Source organism: Tasmannia lanceolata, unplaced genomic scaffold (assembly GCF_043159265.1).
Source record: "Tasmannia lanceolata isolate RefF3 unplaced genomic scaffold, GAP_Taslan_0.1 ptg000013l, whole genome shotgun sequence".
Taxonomy (NCBI): Eukaryota; Viridiplantae; Streptophyta; class Magnoliopsida; order Canellales; family Winteraceae; genus Tasmannia; species Tasmannia lanceolata.
The window spans coordinates 2451228-2460831 of record NW_027518690.1 but is presented as its reverse complement, the minus strand read 5'-3'; positions in this window follow the sequence as shown (position 1 = coordinate 2460831).

Below are 9604 nucleotides of genomic sequence, written 5' to 3'. Positions count from 1 at the left end.
TTGGGTCAATAATGTGTCTGATGTTATGGGCTTTTCATATAAGATTGAGCCAAGCCAAATAGGGCCTAGGGGTGTCAATGTGTCCAGACGGTCCGATGGATCTAAAGGATCCAATTCATGTCTATTGGATCCATATCTTAAGGTCCGAAATTATTTTGGATCATGGCCTTAACATAAACACCAATGTGAGAAATTACCTTTAGGCCACGTTTGGATACCTCATGCTTTTGTATTTGGATTTGGGTTTCAGTTTTGGATAAAAATACATCAATCATCCTCATTTTCATGTTGTATGAGAGAGGGGGAGGGTGGGACGTCTGGCTGTTGCAGCAGCAAGGTCAAGGTCAAGGAGTAGTGAGGGTGAAGGTATTTGCCACAAATATTGATTTCCAAATAATGCCGCAGAACAAATTTGAAAATCGGATTTTTTATTTTTATTTTTTATTTTACTGTTGTAGCTGATTTGGAAATCTAAGGATCTGCCGGTTCCAAATCTAAACTGTATATGTGAGAAATCGAAATCTAAATCTTGTGGGTATCCAAACGTTGCCTCAATATTTTCCGTCACTCATACTGATTCACAGAGGTATTTTGGTAACATCTTAAAAGCTGACAAATTATTAAACATGTACTTGCCATCCCATCCTTGATATTTGATTCAACAACAATTCACTTTTTGAGAGGCTGCTGTTGTATCAAACATCAAGGGCGGTACTTCTATCGTACCACCTTTACGTGTTTGTATGCCCTTTCATCGTATAATTTCTCCTTAAAAGCTAATCAAAATGATAGTTACATTTTACTCTCTCTCTCTCTCTCTCTTTGCAGTTTTTCTCTCTTCCCTCCCCTAATCCTAACCTTAAACTATGTACAACATAAACAAGACTTATGCCCTGTTCATTTCATATTATGACAACCAATTGTGAGCTATAAACCTATTATTGTACTCAAATTTAAATGTACTTATGATTCCAATAATAGGTTTTGGGGTTACAATCGATTGCCATAATATATTAATATGAAACAAACAGGGCCTTAGGACACAGATGGCCCGATTCAAAATAGATTGTGATTAAGACTAAAAAAAATTAGGGATAAAAAAGCACGACAAAAAGGATCTGACCAATAAGGGATCCGAACATATCATGACCAAGACATAGGCAGATCCAATTTGAAGTGGATCCGAACAAGTTGACACCCCTACTTGTCCAGATCTTTTCACAGCGATCGTTGAAAAGAATAGTGACACTCCTTTTTTATTAGCATGATTAAAATGTTTGTTAGTCTGGTTCGTAGTCAACAAAACTTCCTTTTAAACGGCTCTTTAAAAAAAAAAAAAAACACATTTTGTAGGTTAGCTATTTGGTACTCCGCCAAACTTTTATAGCAAAAAACTCCGTGTTTTAAGGAAAACATTTAAAATGCATTTTAAACGTGTTAAACTCGTTTTTAGCCAACTTTTCAGCTTTACCCCACTATATTTTGCAAATGACAAAATTTTAAATGCATCTAATGCATTCTTTCTGTTTCCTTGTATTTGAAGATTTTTTAGTAAGTTTTTTTTGGAACAAATACCAATACTTTATTAAACTCGAATTTTTCCGGTCCCATTTTTTCACCTGCTGATGCCGAAATACCATCATGCAGAGGGAGGGGTGGAGCCAAAGATCCGATGCTTGCACGTCTTGTGCTCGATGAAGAAACAGTTAAGAGGCCCGGAGTTTGGACTTCGGGAAGACCCTTTCGGCACTCAAGTCAGACCACGGCTCAACAGTGTAAAATCCGAGCAAGAAAAGGAGCAGAGTTTCACTATAGTTCTCAAAGAATGGATACTTACGTTGAGCGTGAGAGGTCCTTTTATAGAATTAGAGTCTTTGACAGTTTGGGAAGCTTATCCCTGCAAACAACGAGTTTCCGTGTGGAGCCCGGTTTCTAATTTTGGAGTTGAGAAAAGACCTTTCTACCCTCGGTCGCGCTTGGCTTCGACTTGGGCACGTGGAGTTTCCTATTTGGTCGGCTCCAAGTATCATGCCCTTATTGGAAATCATGCCGAATCGTGGTTTGCTGACTATGGTCTGGTTAGTGCCTCACCATGATTTCAGGATGCAAAATCACTCTAATTGGAGGCTGGTAGTCATTTGATCTAGAACAACCCAGTTGATGTCAGCACCATATTAAGGCCCTTTTTTTAGATTATGACAATCGATTGTGGAGTCCCCCGCTGGTTAACCAGCTGGGGACTCCACAATCAGTTGTCATAATCTAAACAAACAGGCCCTAAATGTCCATTTGAGTGCAAGAGGCGTCTTCCCTAAGGTGGGGTTCCTCTCTGGAAGAGCTAGAATTCTAACCTTGTGTCAGGACCTACGGGCGAAGGGACAGTCTCAGGTAGACAGTTTCTATGGGGCGTAGGCCTCCCAAAAGGTAACGGAGGTTTGCAAAGGTTTCCTCGGGCCGGACGGAGATTGGCCCTCGAGTGCAAAGGCAGAAGGGAGCTTGACTGCAAGACCCACCCGTCGAGCTTCTATTCTGATTTAACCAAGAGCCCTATATCTGACCAGCGTAAGATGGCCAAGGTCTTGGTTCCTTCCGTGGGCTCCTATTAGCGCCCCTAAACGCCCTTATTAGTATGGTACTTTTGATGCTGAGTTGGGCACAATCCACCAGCCCGGTCCATGTCAGCATGTTCTGAAACGTCCATATGGTGGGCCATTGTCTCTCTTTGGCTAATCTTGGCCCCACGTGTGCCACCTACTCATCATGTTTGTTGATTTGGTCAATCTACATATGGATGATCCTATCTTCTTGATCAATAAGGCTACTTTTCAGATCTTGTCAACAGAATTTAAACCATTAATTTTTGTAGGCAGTGATCTAACTAATATGATCTATTGATCTACGTTCAGCATAGAACAACGACGGTGGCCTCATTGTGGCCCACCAAATCAAAACAATAGGATTATCTGGTTGGTGGGAATTTCACATGCTTTTATAAAAATGCCTTTATTAAGCATCTTAATAATTTGTATGCACGATTTCAATTTTATAAGTGGAATTTTCTATATGAACGACCATGTCTTTACATTTTTCTAAAGACCCTCCCAAACCGCATGAAGTTGGAAGAAAGGTTTCTTGTGGTGAAGGAGGAACAAGAAGAAATATATGATTATTTAGTGTATATAATTAAAAATAATTGTGGTTTGCATGGTTTAATTAATGTAATGGCTCATATTTTATCGCTAATGATTGTTGGGATATTCTTCCATCTCTAATTGACCTATTGAAGTTATGATCAAAGCTGAAATTTAGCTGGGTTAAGGAGTGAAATCCATGCTTATAAATTTAGAAAAAAAAAAGTACATATAAGTAGTTTTTAGTACATATAGTATGGTATACATTCATGCATATATATGATGAGAAATTATATGATGCCCGACAGTGAGAATGTAAAGGGCGGGTAGAGACAAAACCTGATGCCTTGGTTTTTGAACCAAGGAAAAGTTAGAAAAAGGGCTTTCTCTTGGATTAAAAATCAAGGGAGAGATGGTTTTCTCTCTCCGCCCTTTATAATCTCACGGTCGGGCATCATATAAGTTCTCATATATGATTTATGCAATGATGCATATATTTTTTTTTCCGGAGTGGTGCGTTCATGCATATATCTATCTTAAGACAATGTATCCAGGGAATGATTTATGCAATTTAATGGGAAGAAAAATAAATAATATAAATGGACCTATAAGCTATAACAAAATACACAAATGGTAGATGAGAGTATCTTTACATCAATGTGAGAGATTCTTCCTATCAATTGAAGTTATATTAATTAAAAATGATCACACATTTATTATATAGCATTCTGAGGTAATCAATCATACTTCTCCTGAAGATGTAGTAGCCAAACAATAGTGTGATTGACTAATCTTCCTCTGACTCTTAAACGAAACAGTCACACAGCATCAGGTGCCTCCAAGTCGACATAAAAAGGATTAATGGTCAAGATTAATATTATTACCTTCACAGTTAGACCAATACGAGATATTCAACCCATGGAAGTTATAAAATAGAACAGTAAATTCACAAAGTTTTGAAAAATAGATCCTTAGTGAAGAATGCAAAACGATAATTTGGATATGGGCGAGGATGAAGCATACAAGCTGATCATTTTAGGACCAACAATCGGTTCCCAAAATCCAAAAGAAACAGGGCCTTAATTCTGAGTTCAATAACAGTTTTAGACTCAAAATCGATTCTCAAAATCCAGAACAAACATGTACCAAGTCCCCCATTTTTTAGATTGTCAGAACTGATTGTCACTCCAAAACTAATTATTGGACTGAAAATTAAACATTATCTTGATTCTAATAGTTAGTTTTGACTCTCAATCATTCTGAAAATAAAAAAACAAACAGGGCCTTAATTTTAAGTTCAATAACACCTTTGGACTCAAAATCGATTATCAAAATCCAAAATGAACAGGTCCTAAGTTCCCATTTTTTAGATTTCCAGAATCGAATGTGACTGCAAAAGTAATTATGGGACCGAAAATTAAACAGTATCTTGACTCTAATAGTTAGTTTTGACTCTCAATCAGTTATCAAAATAAAAAAACTAACAGGGCCTAAACAAAGCAAGGTCTATAAAATGAATGGTTTTGATCAATCAAAGGTGGGATCACCCTATCATAATCGGTACTAAAGCATTCCTACAACTTAGTTAAGGCAACATAGCCTGATTGGAATGACTTTATGCCAAAAGGGATCCCAAATGTTTGCAACGGTAAGATCATATGTGAACTAATCATATTTAGCTTGAAAATCATTTGTATCCTAGGTAAATCAAGATCAGAACAAAAAAACATAATACACATAACCACTATAGAAACCATAATGAACAACCAAGAAAGGAGGCAAATTAGCCATGTCTTTATATTCATATTCTTATTGAATATAATTTTTGTTAGTGATTTTGGATTTTCAAAATCATGTATTTTGCATGTTTTAGTGTTTTGGAAAATATTTTATCAAAAGCGTTTGGGAAAAAGAAAATATTTTCTTGGAAATATTTGCTTTTACAAAAGGATGTAGAAGTGTAGTTGAAAAGATTGTCCCGTACCGGATGAGAGAAAGGAAAGAGAAGGGCTTATAAAGCACTACACTTCTCTAATACTTGTTGATTGCACATTGGGTTGAACCCATGGTTGGACCCGCGGGACGGTGCAAAGCACCGTTCGCACACGCGTGCGCGCGGCGTGGGCAATGGGCTATAGGGAGCATAGTGGAGCTTTTTTAGGCGCACTTTGCAACTTTAATTTTTTCAGATTTGATCTGCACCGTTGGATCAAGATGAAGGTGGACCGGTCGGATGGGTGGGTCAAATGGTTCGTAGGCCCATCAAGCCGAATGGTTGGGTTCGGCTTCGGTTCGGACCTAATGGTCGGCCCAACGGGCCCATAACTCCAACGGTCAAAGAGTGTGATCAAATGGGTTGTGTCCCTTCCCCCAACGGTCAAGTGCCAAGGGGGTGCGATCCACACCATAGATGGTTGATCTAACGATGACTGGGTTTGAGAGAGGTTTTACTCAAACCAACAGTCACCTCTAGGATCGATCAGGACCGTTCAATATCAATGGGTGCGATCTAACGGTCAGACTTCAAACATTCTGGAAAGGTGCCTTGTAGAGGTGTTTTTCACACTGAAAAGACACCAGGTGGTCTACAAAATGTGCAGAATTCAGTCATTTCAGAACAGAAAAACGAATTGGCAATCCTGACAGACTTTACACTCTCTTCTACACTCCTATAAAATCCCCAAGTATTTCTACATATTGTTTTTCTTTTGTTTACTGTTCTAGATACTATTTTTCTGCAGAAACAGTATCTAGAAATTTCTCTAAGGCTTGAAATTTCGGAAGGGCATTTCGGGTTTGATTCCGCTAGTGCTACGCGTCATCAAACATTAGTAGGGCTTCCCTACTAGGCTTCATTGTATCTTGGAGGCAATTCGCGGATCCCCTTTGCACACTACGAGTGGGGGCGAATCTTGTCTTTAAGGAAAGTGATATCATGCCTTGAAGCAACAAGTTTTTGTTTTCTATCAACAACAGTATTCTCAATTTTTTACAATAATTTTTCTATAGTTTTATTATTCGGAGTGTGAGCTAAGTCAGTTCATGAATATTTAAATGCATGTGCAATGCATTGCGATCCATTTGGGGAGAGAGAGTTCCAGAGAACTCCAGCAGGTGAAGACAGAAAACGACAGGAAAATAGAAGGGTTCGAAGCGATTTGGGGTGAACGTGATCACTGGGTTGGGATCATCCTATGGAAATGGCTTTTGGCACACAACCTATGGTGTAATTCCGTATAGTGAATTATTTTTTAAAAGTATAGTACGCCCTAATGGGCCACAATATAAATTGATTGTTCCAAAAAAAAAAACATTTCCACATGATGATCCTACCCCTACAATCTATAGATGAAGGGCATATTTTGGAAACCTCTATAGATCGAAGGGTTGGGATCATCCTGTGGAAATGATGTTTGCCACACAACCTATTTACATTGTGGCCTATCAAATGGACAGTTTGGATCATCCTATGGGGTAAACCGTAAAATACTTGTGAGTGGGCGTACAAACATCTAGGTATTGTGGGCCCACATCTTTATCTGATCTTTCTCTTGAGTCTTGACATGCAAGAGGCTTAAGTAAGTTAAAAATAGCCATTATCTTTTTTCTTATTATTATTATTATAGGTGCCCTGTTGTAAGCCGTGAGAAGCAAATGAACGATTAAGATCATAGGTGAAAAATAAAGTTAAAAAATTATTCTTTTTTATAATTTTCCACTTAATTTTGTCAGATAAAGTTTAAAAAAAATTTGATTGTGAATAAACAATCCACAAATTGATTGGTCTGGATTAATCTATGGAGAAGAATTATTTTACAAATGAACAATTAAGATAATCAAAATAGTGGGCCCGATATTTTTAATTTTTTTTAGTAAAGGTGTGTTGTATGCCATGACAAACAAATGAACGCTTAAGATCAACCGAATATTAAGATGAGAGGTGAAAAAAAGAAGTCAAAGTGCTGGCTGGATGCAGACGAAGTAGGTCACAGCTGGCGTATTTTTGGAAGTATTTGCATGGTAGGAGTGAAATGACGAGATTGGACGATGAAAGTTCGAGTCGGCTGGAAGTTTGAACAAAAGATGCACAGGACGCAGAAGGAATTAATGCAAAAAGGAGGAAGAAATTAACCCATGATTCTCGCTTTATATATAGTATTAGGATTGCACAATATTATAATGTATGCGACTTTGAGGCCACCGCCCGTCGATTGTTACTTGTTAGGGGTACCACCTCAATCCTTATAATATGCAAAGGGAAGTGTTACATTTGCCCTCATTTCTTCCCCGAGACACACTCTCTATTGCATCTACGAGTACTCTTTTTAGTTTAAATGGGGGTGGCCTGGGAAGAAAAAGGGCCGAATAAATCATTTCCCTATACAAAATCATGTGACAATATTCATTGGATCAGTGTAATTCTCAGGCTAATGTTGTATTTGTATGCCACGATTTTTTAATTACACGAGTAATTGAAAGGCACTATAGCTCATTGACTGTGATCCTTTTCTTCTTGCAAGATTAAGTATAGTGGAGCCCACCTTGTTCGAAGATCTAGACCATTCATTGTTTTGGCCCCAACATAAATAGGCTATGCCCCGAGTATCATCTACAAAGAATGATCCTAACCCTCTGATTTGTAGAGGAACAGTACATAATAGAGCTTCACGGATTGGAAGGTGAGGATGATCGTACGGAGATATATCCTGGGCACGATCAACGTATGTTGGGGCCAAATTAATGAATAGTTTGGATGTTTGAACAAGGTGGGTCCCGGCATATTATTTGCTCACCCATGTGTGGACACCATATAAAAACTGTATTTTCTTATATAATAGTATTTTTCTAAATAATAGATAACCAAATGCATGTAATGTCCACTAGAATAGGTTTCTTTTAAAATCATTGTGTAATTTTCACCAGATATGTAAATGATTTGTCCCATGAATGATATATAAGACTCGAAGGAGAAAAAGAGTTAGGAAAGAGGGTTTTTAAATAGTAATAATAATTATAATAAATTGATATAAGGTAGGGCTGGCTATTTCACCCGTTAAAATGGGGATCCGCCTCGACCAGAACGGGGCGGGGATTCCCAGACTTGGAGCGGGGACGGGGACTTGAAAAATCCCCCCAGAGCGGGCGCAGGATGGGGATGGACCCGCCCCATTTTAATATGCAAGCCATTATTAATATCCTCTTATTTTAGTGTTTTTTAAGTTAACAGTAAATATTTTTTTATGCTAGTGATATTAGCACTACCATATATTTGATAAGTGTAGAAACACGACTTGTCTTTTTCTTTTTTTGGGTGTTAAAAAGCTTTTTCGAGGTGAGGATTTTTGTGTGAGGCGGGGATGGGGATTAGGTATTCCCCGCGGACGGGGACGGGAATTCCCGTCATCCCCCGAAGCGGGACGGGGAATGCAACATCCGGCCAGGCCCGGGCCCGCCCTAATATAAGGCACAATTAAATTTCTATGTATATCTCATTTTCTTAAACAATTTATTACAATTTTAATTGTTGACAATTATCTTATAAGATTGTAGTTACTATTTTAATAAAATATTCCTAGCAATGTAATTTACAATGATTAAACATTTTAAAGCATAATTCATGGCATAAGTAATATTTCGTTTATTTATTTACCTCAAGTGGTCTATGGCCTTTCTTATCCATGTCTGAATATTTGAATATTAAATCCTTTTTTCAAGTTAAAAATTTAATTATAGGTTGAATAATCATCAACAGATTAGAAAAATCCAACTCGACTAAATGTGATACATGTGTAGCGATCTCAATTGATCATTTGATGTGGGACCCCCACGGATGGGCCCGAGGCACTAATCTGATTGATTGACCCTCTTAATATTCTTAAGCTTTCAATATGATAATCTAAATTCATATACTCAGACTTGCGGAGTCAACCCACCGAGTGGCTGAGTCGACTCAAACAGTGACCTGCTGAGCTCAATCTTGATCTTTATTTCCGGATAAGGGTGCAACATGTGGGCCCACCCAAAATGACCCACCATCCTAATCGTTATACAGATTCCAAATGTATGGTGGAGATTTGAGCGATCTACCAAGGGGACGACCATCCTCTTTCCCTGTAATCCGAAGTTTAATGCTAAATTAACCAAATGTTTTAAACCACATAATACTTAAATTAAGCAAAAGATTTAAGAATTATTAGGTGAAGTGATGATATCAGCAGCTAAACCTACTCCTTTCATTTGGACCCTCCACCCAACTAGTTGGTGGGAAGCCTTCAATCAAAAGATTCCTTACCTGAAACCCCAGTTCTTTGATTTAAAATGACCTTTCTATCCTTCAATTTGAAATGACCATTCTACCCTCCCCCTCTCTATCTCTCTAAAACTATGAGACTAAAAATAGTGATCCCCCCATCTGCATGCTGTAACTCTGTAAGCATGATCCGAAGGGATCATATCTTCGTCCCCACCACGGA